Genomic DNA, 11,096 nt, shown 5'->3' with positions numbered 1-11,096 from the left:
TAGAGGGCTGCTCCTCCTTGCAATTTGATTAGCAAATCTTGTCAACGACAATGATTAAGGCTGTGACTCCTGACAAATTTATTAAAAATGCACTGTATGGTATTTTCACTTCCTGCAGAACAGTCTCATTAAGCATTTCTCTCCATGGGACCCTTGTGTGGGCTCTGTTGCTAAACTTCCACAAGTTACAACATCCTTCATGCCTCATGGGACAGAAGCCAAGGTGCCTTCTGAAGAGGATGTATCCCTTTTCCTGCCAGGGGATGGAAAGGGACAATGAAAAATAGATTAAAAGAAGCAGTGACTGTCTTTGGGAAGGGTGGCCAGTGGTCTGGGACCACATTGCTGAGAGGAATGGGAGGTCACAGCTGTTTGGAGAGGGGATGGTCCTCAGCAGAGTCCCCTCCACAGCTCTATTTATCAAGGCTTTACCAAGGACAAATGTCTGGGGCTGGAGAGCAAAGGGCTGTGGGGCAGGGGGAACTTTCTGCTCGTGAGCTCTCAGCACTTTTCAGCTCTGTAGGGAAGATCTGAACTGCTTGGATGTAACTGCTTGGGATGGGGCAAGTGTGGTGCTGTCTTCTGCAAGGTCTGATCTTAGAAACAAGCTTTATCTCACACTAGTCTTTGTCAGAAATAAACTAACAGGCCTGCTCTTATTCTCAAAAAATTACTTCTGGTCCCGAATGATTATTTTCTTCATTTTGGGAAAGAGATTTACAACTGAAATACCACAAAAATTGAGTTGTTGCTTTACTGATAAGGTGATGTTTACATTCACTTGTGGACTGCCTCTGTAACACCAGCTAAAGACAGATAGCAAATCTTTCAGTCTACCTAAACCCAAATACTTTCCACCTTTCTTTCTTTTTGGCTTTAATGCCGTGTTGTCCTATATACTGAGTTATGATACATAGTAATAGAAAAATCCTTTAAAAAAATACTGAATGCCTGACTTATTTTTATATCAATAAAGCTTCTGTAATTTCTCAGCTGTCTTGTAGCTTCAGAGAAAACTCAGAGTATCAGCAGAGTAAATGTAGTGTGGGAGGGGTTCAGCTGAAGCATAAATTAACTGTATTTCATTTCTCCTTAATAAAGAATTTCAGTTTTTCCACAGCTAACTGTATAATCAATTTGATCCCCTGCTGGCTTGCTAACTTGCTGTTGGCTTTGCTTCAATAATATCAAGCCTGTAATGAGGGAAATGGGAGGCTCTAATCACACAGAGGAGAAATAAGCAGCTGCAATTGAACGTGTAGTTTAACTGTGCAGAATTTTGTTGCGGCTTTTATCGCTGAAGAGCTCCAATACATTTCCCCCCATGTCCGCCTTGCTTTGGAGACTAAAAAGCAGTGTACTCCTCCAGACTCATTAATCATATTTCACTGATTGGGTGACACTAAATACTTAAATCCTATTCAGTTTTCGGCAGCCTTGAGCTTACTCCTTCATCTCTGTAAAGTTTTAGCTGAAAGCTGTACTTGTGTAGCCAGGGTGCATTGCAGCTCTGCTTTGCTGTATTAGTAATGTCACATAATTCGTTCCATTCTGCTGTGAAATTGTTAGTCAAAGTATGCTTTAATTGTAACATTATTGTGCCACAAGTCTGGGAGTGCTTATAAAGAAAAAAAGGATAAATATGGTATAATAACTGCGGAGTTTGTTTTTCCTGCCTTCACCATGCCTAGAAATTATACCCTGTGTTATGGGTTTGTTCAGTTACTCACTTGCAATTCCACATTTTTTTTCCAACACTTTGGGTATACAAGGCACAAGTTAAACATACAAGATAAACAAAGATTATCTTTAGTCACAGTATCGCCAGACAAAAGACTCTTCTGAGCTAGCAGTCTCCACGCCTACATTTCTATTTCTGCTCTTCATTCTAAATGCTCTACTTCTCGTTGCAGATAATCTGCCTGGCAGAACTCTGCAAAAAGGAAAGTCTTTGTGTCAAATTAAACATTTTTGCTGTTTGTCTGGTTTGTTTTGGGTTTTTTTTTGGTTTGGATTGGTTTTTGTTTGTGGGGGAATGACTTCTGCTTCATATTTGAATTTTTTTTTTTCCTGTCAGTGCATGGGGGGGAATAACTGGTGAGAAGAAGTGGGGGTTAAAGTTCAATTTTAGTTTTCTGCGTCATTTGATCTCATTTTGACTTGTGGCCATGTGATCAGGCAGAATTCAGTGCGAGGAGAGGCAGAGTGGGGGAGGCTGAGCCAGTGTCAGAAAAGCTTAGAACAGAAGTAAAGGTTGTTAACTAATATTTGTTTTTGCTCACTTTTTGCCTTTCCCACCCCCCCAATTATTCATATAAAATTAAACTTCATAAACAATTTCTTGTTACTTCATGTCTTGTTTTGGAACCCCCTATATGCAGAGCCCTGATGAAAAAAGCCTTTTTTTATTGGACACAAGCATCACAAGTCAATATTGCCGCAAAGTTATCTGCCTGTTTTCTGTGTCATTAGAAAGTCCTTGATGTCATTCCAGAATATGTGCACCGTTTATGATGAAAATTTAAAAACCAAAGTGATGTAAATGTAATTAGGAAAACAATCTCGGTTTGATTTATAAACAGGATGATGCTTACCATTGATTCTGCCAATGCAGGGCATATAACAGTTCATGAAATGGCCCTCTTTCTGAGAGAAAAGAGATCAGAAGCCATCCGTCACCTTTTTTTCCAGCTTTGAATGGCTGTCACACCGTGTGTACATGCAGGCAGGTATGTGAACACGTGGGTGCCTGCTCAGGTATCAGGAAGCTGACAGCAGCTGGAATGGCTCGTTGCCTTTGCCCTCTTTCAGTCTCAGAGGACCACGCTGTTGCCCACAGTGCCAGAGCTCTGTTTTTTCTACTCCAGTGCTTGGGCAGAACTCATTATATACAGCCCAAAACCAGAGCACAGAAGAAATCCTGTGGGTCACAGCCTGGCAGGGTGGAGTCCTGAAGATGCTGTTTGGGGCCGAGCAGCAGCTGGAGATGCTATGCAGGAGGCAGTCTGGTTGCAAATCAGGGATGAGCCAAGTTCATGTGCTTATTTCAAACATCATGGAAGACCACCAGAGGAAGAGGCTTTGAGGAGTGAGGGATCCTAGACAGGTGATGTGAGCATTCTCTGATACTGTTTCGTATACTGGCTGGACTGAGCAGTTCCCCTCTTATGTTGTTTTCTAGCAGGATCCCAAGATTTATGCAGCAGAGGAGGCTTTCCATCTTGGCTCAAAAGACAGCGTTACATTGCCTTTTAATTCTGGTGAGTCACCATTTTCAAATCTGAGTGCATAAAATTAAGGATGAGAAGCATGTTGTTTTGGTTTTAGCCCTTCAGAAAGGAAAAAAAAATATTAATGAAGTTTTACGGTTCTCCCTCTGCATAAGGAAGAGTGGTTGTTATTACAACATGACCACTCCAAAGTTTCAGAGAATAAAAGCAGCACTAAGGAAGAAGTGCACACAAACCCTACTGGGGCTGTAGTAGCTGCTGTTGTATTTATTACAGAAATTGCCCATCCTCAAACATTTGCCAGTAGCAGCCATTACCTGAATCACTGACGGAGAGAGAGCAGCTGAAAAGTCTTGAAACAGAGTCAGGGACAACACAATTTAAAGGAAGCTTTGGCAGGATGAGGGAGTACTAAAGCCTAATGGTGGTGGTGCTCTTTGCTAAACAGCAAAGTTTACTTTACACTTCAAATGATTTAATGATTGGAGTGTCAGTTTTCAGAATGACACGTTATTAAAGTGTTGGTCAGAATTCTTGTGAAAAATGCAGATAATGAGCGCCTGGTCCTCATGATGAATATTGTTCATGAAATAATTTAAGAATTATTGAGAGCACATACATCTGAAAAGAAGCTGCTTGTCTTCTCCTTTCAGATCTTGACTCTTTTGTTGTGACTGATGGAGATGTAATTTGGCACAAGGCCTTTGCAAAATGAAGCCTTTCTCCGTGGGACTAGCAGAGAGAATGACAACCCATTTCTAATTTGCCACCATTCTTCTGCAAGAGACTTTGAATGGTTTCTGGCTGGAATGAATTGACTCAATCAAAAAATATACCCATTGCCAACCCCCTCCTTCATTTCCCTCCATCATGTTTTATCCAATGTTTCCAAACTTCACCTCTTGTAACATTTGTGAAGGGGAAATTTCAAAACCTCTTAAGAGTTTAATGTTCTCCTTGCAACCTTAAAGACCTTTTCTCTCTTTCTACCCTTCATTTCAGTTCGTTTCGATCTATGCCAGCGTGCTGCATGTCTTCTGGGAGTGGAAACTGAGCCAGATTTAGCTAGCAGGAGTGTCTTTCTCTGCTCTATTAGATAAGAAATGCCACAATAGCAGCCTGAATTTTGCATCCTCTTTGTGCTACTGCATCACGTTGTGAAACTGCCTCTAAATCGCTGTCTAGTGTCACCTGCAGGGCTGCCTGGGCACGCCCGCTTCCGCCGCTCCGCCTTCCCTTCACTGGCTTTGCCTGTGCTCTCCCTATAATAATTTTCAAAGCTTGTTATTGTATTTTCTTACACTGTTTTCATTGCTCTGGTTTTTGTTTTGGTTTGGTTTTTTATACTATCTCCATTCTCATTAATGCCATCAGACCCTCTCATTTCAGCATTATGTGATGTGATTAGCATGTTGTTTACAGCGTGCTCTGCCATTGTATTAATGAAGCTGCTAAATGAGATGAAACCAATTTATAAACCTCTTTAAGCTCATAGAAAGCTAAATAAACTCACATTCTCACTGCTTACCTTTCTGTTTTTTAAAGATGTCTTTAAATGGCTTTCAAGCCACATAAGTCAGCTTGAAGTCACTCTTTATGGAAGATTAACAAGACACATCACCAACCGTCCCACAAACCTGTGAAACAGGCCCTGCTGTTATTTCATGAGGACAACCGGGTTGAGGATTACAGGTGTTACTTCCATTTTCAAAATATTTTAAATAAAATTGTATCATCAATTTTTTAAAGCAATTGATATTACTTTCAGGTGTATTCAGATCCTTGCTGCACCTTGCTTTTAACAATCATTTTCTCTTCTGATCTGCTGCCTTGCAATAAAAATCAAAACATTTGAGCATTTCCTTTGTGAGGTTACTCATTACAAGTCTGGAAAAGGTATGTAGAGAGATAAATGTTCTCCAGAATACTCTCTAGTAATTTCTGACTTTTAATTTAGAGAATAGGCACCCATATGACTATAGGTCCAGGCTATGGGGTGTAAAAGACACTTGATGCAAGGAAAAGGGAAAATGAAGATTTTGAGTAGACCCAAATATAGAGCCTTCTATACTTTCTTTCTGGTCTTAACTTCCTCCAGAACATACTCAAATACCTTTGAACAGTTGTATCTTACTTTTTCTGGACAACAGTCTTGATTATCATGGATATCCTATATACAGGTATGTTAAAAAGTTTTACCTGCAGCTTTCTGGCTGAAAAATAAAGAGCATGGTAAGAGTAGTAATAAAAATACAACATGCAGCACTTTATGGTTTTATAATGCTCTACAGAAATTAAAGCACCACTGCATCCTGTGTTATTAGTATTAGCTGCACCAATTTATCATGGTAATATGGTCAGAGAGGAATTCGTCAGCATCACACAGCACTGTGGTTAGGTTGTCACACTGAAAGGTATCGCTCATTCCTGGCTTTTAGTTTGGTACTTTCCCAAAACATTCAATACATCTGATATGGGTTTGCTTGTTAGTGATGCACTGGGAGGTTGTTTCTTCATCTCATAAATAAGCTGGAATTTTTTTCTTCACAGTTTTATCAGATAGGATGCTGCATTTTAGTTTTTCTTTTGAGGAGGTGTGACTTACATGTTAATATTTATTGCTGGACATTCCACTGTATTCTGCCTCTGTCCAAAATTTTCACAGGAGTCAGTCAAAATATTCATCAAACTTTGTGCAGTTATCTATTTCCTGTAGGTTTTTTCAGGCCACAGTTTTAACAAATTGCTAGTTATTCCGTGTGCCCCAGTTTCTGAGAAAACATCAGAGGGGACCTGATTTTCAGAAAGCATTGAGGACAGGAGAATGGACCACATTAAAGTTTCAATGACCCTGAAATTACCAGCTGTTAAATCTTGACCATCATTGCATTGATTTCCCCAGATTGCACCCTATATTTTGCATATCATCTAGTATTAGAACTTACAAGTGTTTTCTCTTGCTGTATATTTGCTGAAAAATGTATCTAATTGAAGAAATTTCAATGAATGTATCATTTCTGTGCTATGCTGGATTTATAATAATTATTTCAATTGTGTTAAAGCTATGTAAATACCAAAGTTAAATCCCTCTCTCAGTTGATTTTATCTTGTCTATTTATGGTATAATTTAGTATTTTTCACTTTCTTTTTATAGGTTTCTTGGAGCTGGAGTTATGATGGTCCCACTATGTTTCCCCTTACTTTTACTTATTCATACCAATTTTCAATTTTTTTTCCTCAGGAAATCAAACTACTTTCACCAATTTCATAAAGATACCTTTCTCTCCTATCCTATATTCTCCTTTCTGCAGAGTGACAGAGGTTTTTTTCCTTTTGAAATTTAATGCAGCTATAATTCTTTCTTTGACTTTCATCCTCATCTTCTAATGAAATTAAACATTCATGTAACACAACTTGTGCTCAGTAAAAACCAAAGATCTGTTTTGTGTCTCAAGTTACAGTATTTCAGTGAAAGGCTTGGAGAACTGTTCTTCATTTCTTAATGGAACTCTAAGCAAAACCATGTTAAACGAGGATTTTTTTTTTTACTCTCCATTATTTTGTTCATTTGAAAGATGATATCTCAGTTTTTCCATGTGAAGTTTCTAAGTTCATTCTCCAGCTAACCTAAGAAAAATATGTTGTTTACTTTAAAGGATTTCATAGTCTGGACAAGCTAAGATAGGGAGACTCAAATCCATTTGCATGACAATATTATACTACGGGTTGTATATTCTTTTCTTCTACAGAAATGGGATTATGGCATGAACATACAGGATTTCTTATCCATATAATTTGATGGCAGGAAATATTAAAATAAACTATAAACTCAATTTGCAGCTTGTCTTAGGGAGGAAATTGGGATATTACTCGGTAAAATACAGATTGCAGACTAGCAACTAAAAAACAAGGATTTGCAGAAATAGAACGATTACATAATGTTCTCTGTCGTTTTCTTTCAGTAACATTGAATATAATTACCTTACCATTTATCTCAGTAAATGTTAGGTTCCCAAACAAAGCTACATAAACAGAAATTTTTGTATCCCTTAAAAAAAAACCCTGAAGAGACTTCAACTAACTATATTGATGAAGCTTCTACATCCTAATTCATGCAATCAAATTAACTAAGGAATTAAGTCCAAAGAAAACAGTTATTACCTTGTGGAAAATTCACTTCTACAAACAGAATTAGTATACTTTATTTAATTTTTTACAACAATGAGGGCCTAAGTTTTAAAGGTGTTGAAAATCTAATTAGTTTGTAAGTGAATTAATTGCGTACGGAAGGTGTTCTGTGGAGATACAAGGAAATTGCAAGGTAAGCTTTGCTGCTGTGAGCTCCATCTCTGTGCATCAGGCCCGTTGGCATCAGACATGTTTTCCTTATGCTCATTTCAGGCCTGTTCATGTATGAGAAGCCAAAATGGGTGCCTGTTGATACCGACTCCTGAGGCTGCTCATCTCGGGTGTGCTGCTCTCTGGTACCCAATGTCGTGTGGCTTCTGATGAAATGTATTGCCTACAGCAGGCAAGGGGGGTTGTCCTTTGTTGTCATTGGATAGGGACTTTTTTTTCCCCCAGCCTCCCCTCAGCCATCAAACTGGTGTCCAGGTTTCAAGAAAAGAAGTTTCACAAAAAAAAAAAAAGAGCAATATTTGCTTTCTTTTTAAAAAGCAAGAAAAAAGTAAGCCTCAGAATGTTTATTATTTTTGTGTTGTTTCTTCACATAACTATTGCTTTGAATTGGCAGTAGTGCAATTTTTTTCTTCCTGGTGCCTGTGAGGAACTGCTGAGGTTGAGCACTGGCATTGGAGAGCTGGGGAATCACATTATACTTGCCAGCACCTACTGAGGCAGGTGCCCCGAGCTCCAGCCACCCCTGGGATCATGTCCTTCTCCCCTCGTGGCCTCCCCTCTGGCTGTGCTTGGTCAGGATGGAAAAGAAAGCAGGTCCTCTGTTGAAAAGGGATGTGCAGATTTTTTTAACAGTCTTAGTGAAAGAGGAAATAAAGACCAAGAGAAGATATGATAGAGGTAAGGATCTATTTAAAGGAGTGCAGCTGGGACAAGAGTACCCTACTAGAAACTGTCCAGGTGACAATCCAAGAGGTGTATATTCATGCCTCAGTCCTGGCTTGGACTGAAAAGGGCCCCTTGGCCCAAATGTTAAATAGTATCTCATTATTTTGGCTAAGAAGTGCAAAGTACGTGTTTCGTTTTCCAAAAGTTGAATGCTTGTTGCTTTTTTCCCAAATAAAACCATGCTGGGTTTGCTAGTTTTTGTAAACTTTGAGAGTTTGGCTTCCATAGTAGTTTTGTTCAGAAGTTTCACAAGGACCTGAAGTAATTACAAGTACCTTCAGCGCCTAAAGTCTTACCTGAACACCTATTACATCTGGAACCCCCAAACACACAGGGGTTTGGATGTGACAGTAGGGCTTGGTTACTGGTGTATAAAACACAGCAATTGACTGTTAAATAATACAGCTGATCCGTGCTTTTTAATAGAGTGAAAAATCTAGTATATTTAGGGAATTTTAAGCCTTCGGTTTGGAGCTGATACACTGCAAGCTGTTTGGCTTCCACTGCCTTGCTCGCTGGAGCATTTCCTCCTTAAAACAGGCAGCATGGAGCAGTATCAATCGGAAGGGCTTGCAATACAGTGAGATGAGTGCTGCTGGCTGGAAAAAAGCAGAGGGTATAGCCAAAGAGAGGCGGTCTGTGGTCGGCTTCTGGTGCTGTACGACTTCGTTTGCTCTGTGAAAGTGACGTCAGCGCTGCAGATCCACCCCATTTCACGGGGCAAGGAAAGGGTAACTCGCCGCATTCGTAGGAAAAAGAGCTGACGCAGGGGTTTGATGCAGATTTCTACCTACCTGTGTGTGAACCAGTTACACAAGAACTACAGAGTGTTCTTGTCCTCTTTTTATTTTTTTCCAGTAAGTGGCAGTTGCAGACACTATGATTTGAGTTAGGGTGAGGTTCCTTTCTGCTTGCATTTAGAATAATACTTGCATTTACAAAACACAGTATAGGGTTGAACCTTCCCATTGTGCCTTTTGGCAGCTTTTTTTCAAGAAAATCAAGCTATGCTTCAGCGTAGATTCTATCTTTATTGCAATCTGTACAGGATTTTCTCATGTGTTTCTATCTGGATTATAGGTTGGTAGGTAGGTCTTAGAGAAACATATGAACTTTGAGATTGCTGCAGGTAGACAGAGATATTTCCATACCTTGACTATTTAGGTACTTTTTTTTTTTTAAATAAATGTTTCCACTTGCTCTGAAGTAGCAATTTATTCATGATTTGGTTATAGATTATGGGATATATAAAATGTATGCACATTTCCTTGTTTAAGAAACAACTTGATTTTCTATTCCACCTTAATTTGCATTTCATTTCCAGAATTTCTTACTCCAGTCACCAAACTGGCCTGGTGCACAAAAAGAAGAGAAATTGTCTCTTGAAAGTGGTCTTGTTTATTAGAATTTTATCCTCTCAGAAATTCATGTTTTTATATTCTTTTAACTTCTATTACTTAATCTTTTTGCTTTGACTTCAGCATGTTTACTTACAATAGCTATGAATAATTACAGCTGGTGATTTTATAGATGTCATTTTATGTATATAATATGTATATAGGTACATTTCTAAATATAATGCATTATATTAGGAGTGATACATATAGGTTTTAAAAGCAACATATTTGAATGGTGGTGTTCTGATGAAATTCCAGATGTTTAAGTACTCTGCTTCTACAAAATAAACAGCATTAATTAGAAATTACTCTTCTTCATTCCATTGTTTGGGGTTTGCCAGCTCACTTGATTTTCTTGTTTTGAGTTGTGTGAATAAGGAAGGCTTACTAAACATAGGCAAGCCTACTACTCCCTGCTTATGCTCTCCCTTATCTCCATGATTATAATTTATGTTTTCTAGTTTTTGATGGAATAGTGAGAAAAATATTAGGAAAATAAGCTCACACAACGAGTAAATTGCAATTTATTACTACATAGCTGGAGAGGCCATCTGATGTTTAAACAGAAATATAATACCTGGCTTCTCTAACCAATGTATTTTCTTACTCCTCCTAAATTTGCAAGTATTCACAAACACTGTGTCAGTGGAGGGGATGCTAAGTAAGACACTGTGGAACTGAACACACTTTAAAGTAATCAGTCAAATAGAATTCCCGAATAATATCACAAGCAATTCATCCATAGAAAGGACACATAATCAATTTAATAGGAAGGTGTAATATTTTACTCAGTTTTTATGGGTAGATTACAAACTAAAAATTGTGTGTAAGATAGCCAGTATGGAAAACCAAACCATGTGTATGAAAAGATTTTACATTTATGAATATCAACACATTCAAAATTATACACAAGTTATACAGAATTATGCATTGTTTTCCTTGAATAGAGCTTGTTGTACATGTCACAGTCCAGGGTTCCTCCTCTGTGATTGTTATTCAAAGAAAATGAAAGATTTCATCAAAGTAGTAGGGGATGAGATTTAAGTAATTTCAAAAAAAGCCTTTTTTTTGCTTGCAGACATGCTTTGCCTCAAAATTATAAGTATTTAATGAATAGTGAATTATTGTATTTTTTCAAATTTGAATCATTTTAACAGAAAAAAAAGAAATACATGGATCTACAATAATGAGTATGAAAAGCAGTATTAAAAAACTATGTCAGTAGCAAATAAATTCAACTAAATGCATGCTTGGAAGGCATATTGTATTGTGCATGATTTTGTCTTGCAAGAACCAGCTAAAACTAGGCCCACCAGCTTCAAACAAACACATTTCAGTTTCTGACTCCAAATAGCTTAAATAGCCTCCTGATTAGCAAGGTGCT

This window comes from Aphelocoma coerulescens, chromosome 2, assembly GCF_041296385.1.
Source record: "Aphelocoma coerulescens isolate FSJ_1873_10779 chromosome 2, UR_Acoe_1.0, whole genome shotgun sequence".
Taxonomy (NCBI): Eukaryota; Metazoa; Chordata; class Aves; order Passeriformes; family Corvidae; genus Aphelocoma; species Aphelocoma coerulescens.
This window is presented reverse-complemented; position numbering follows the sequence as displayed.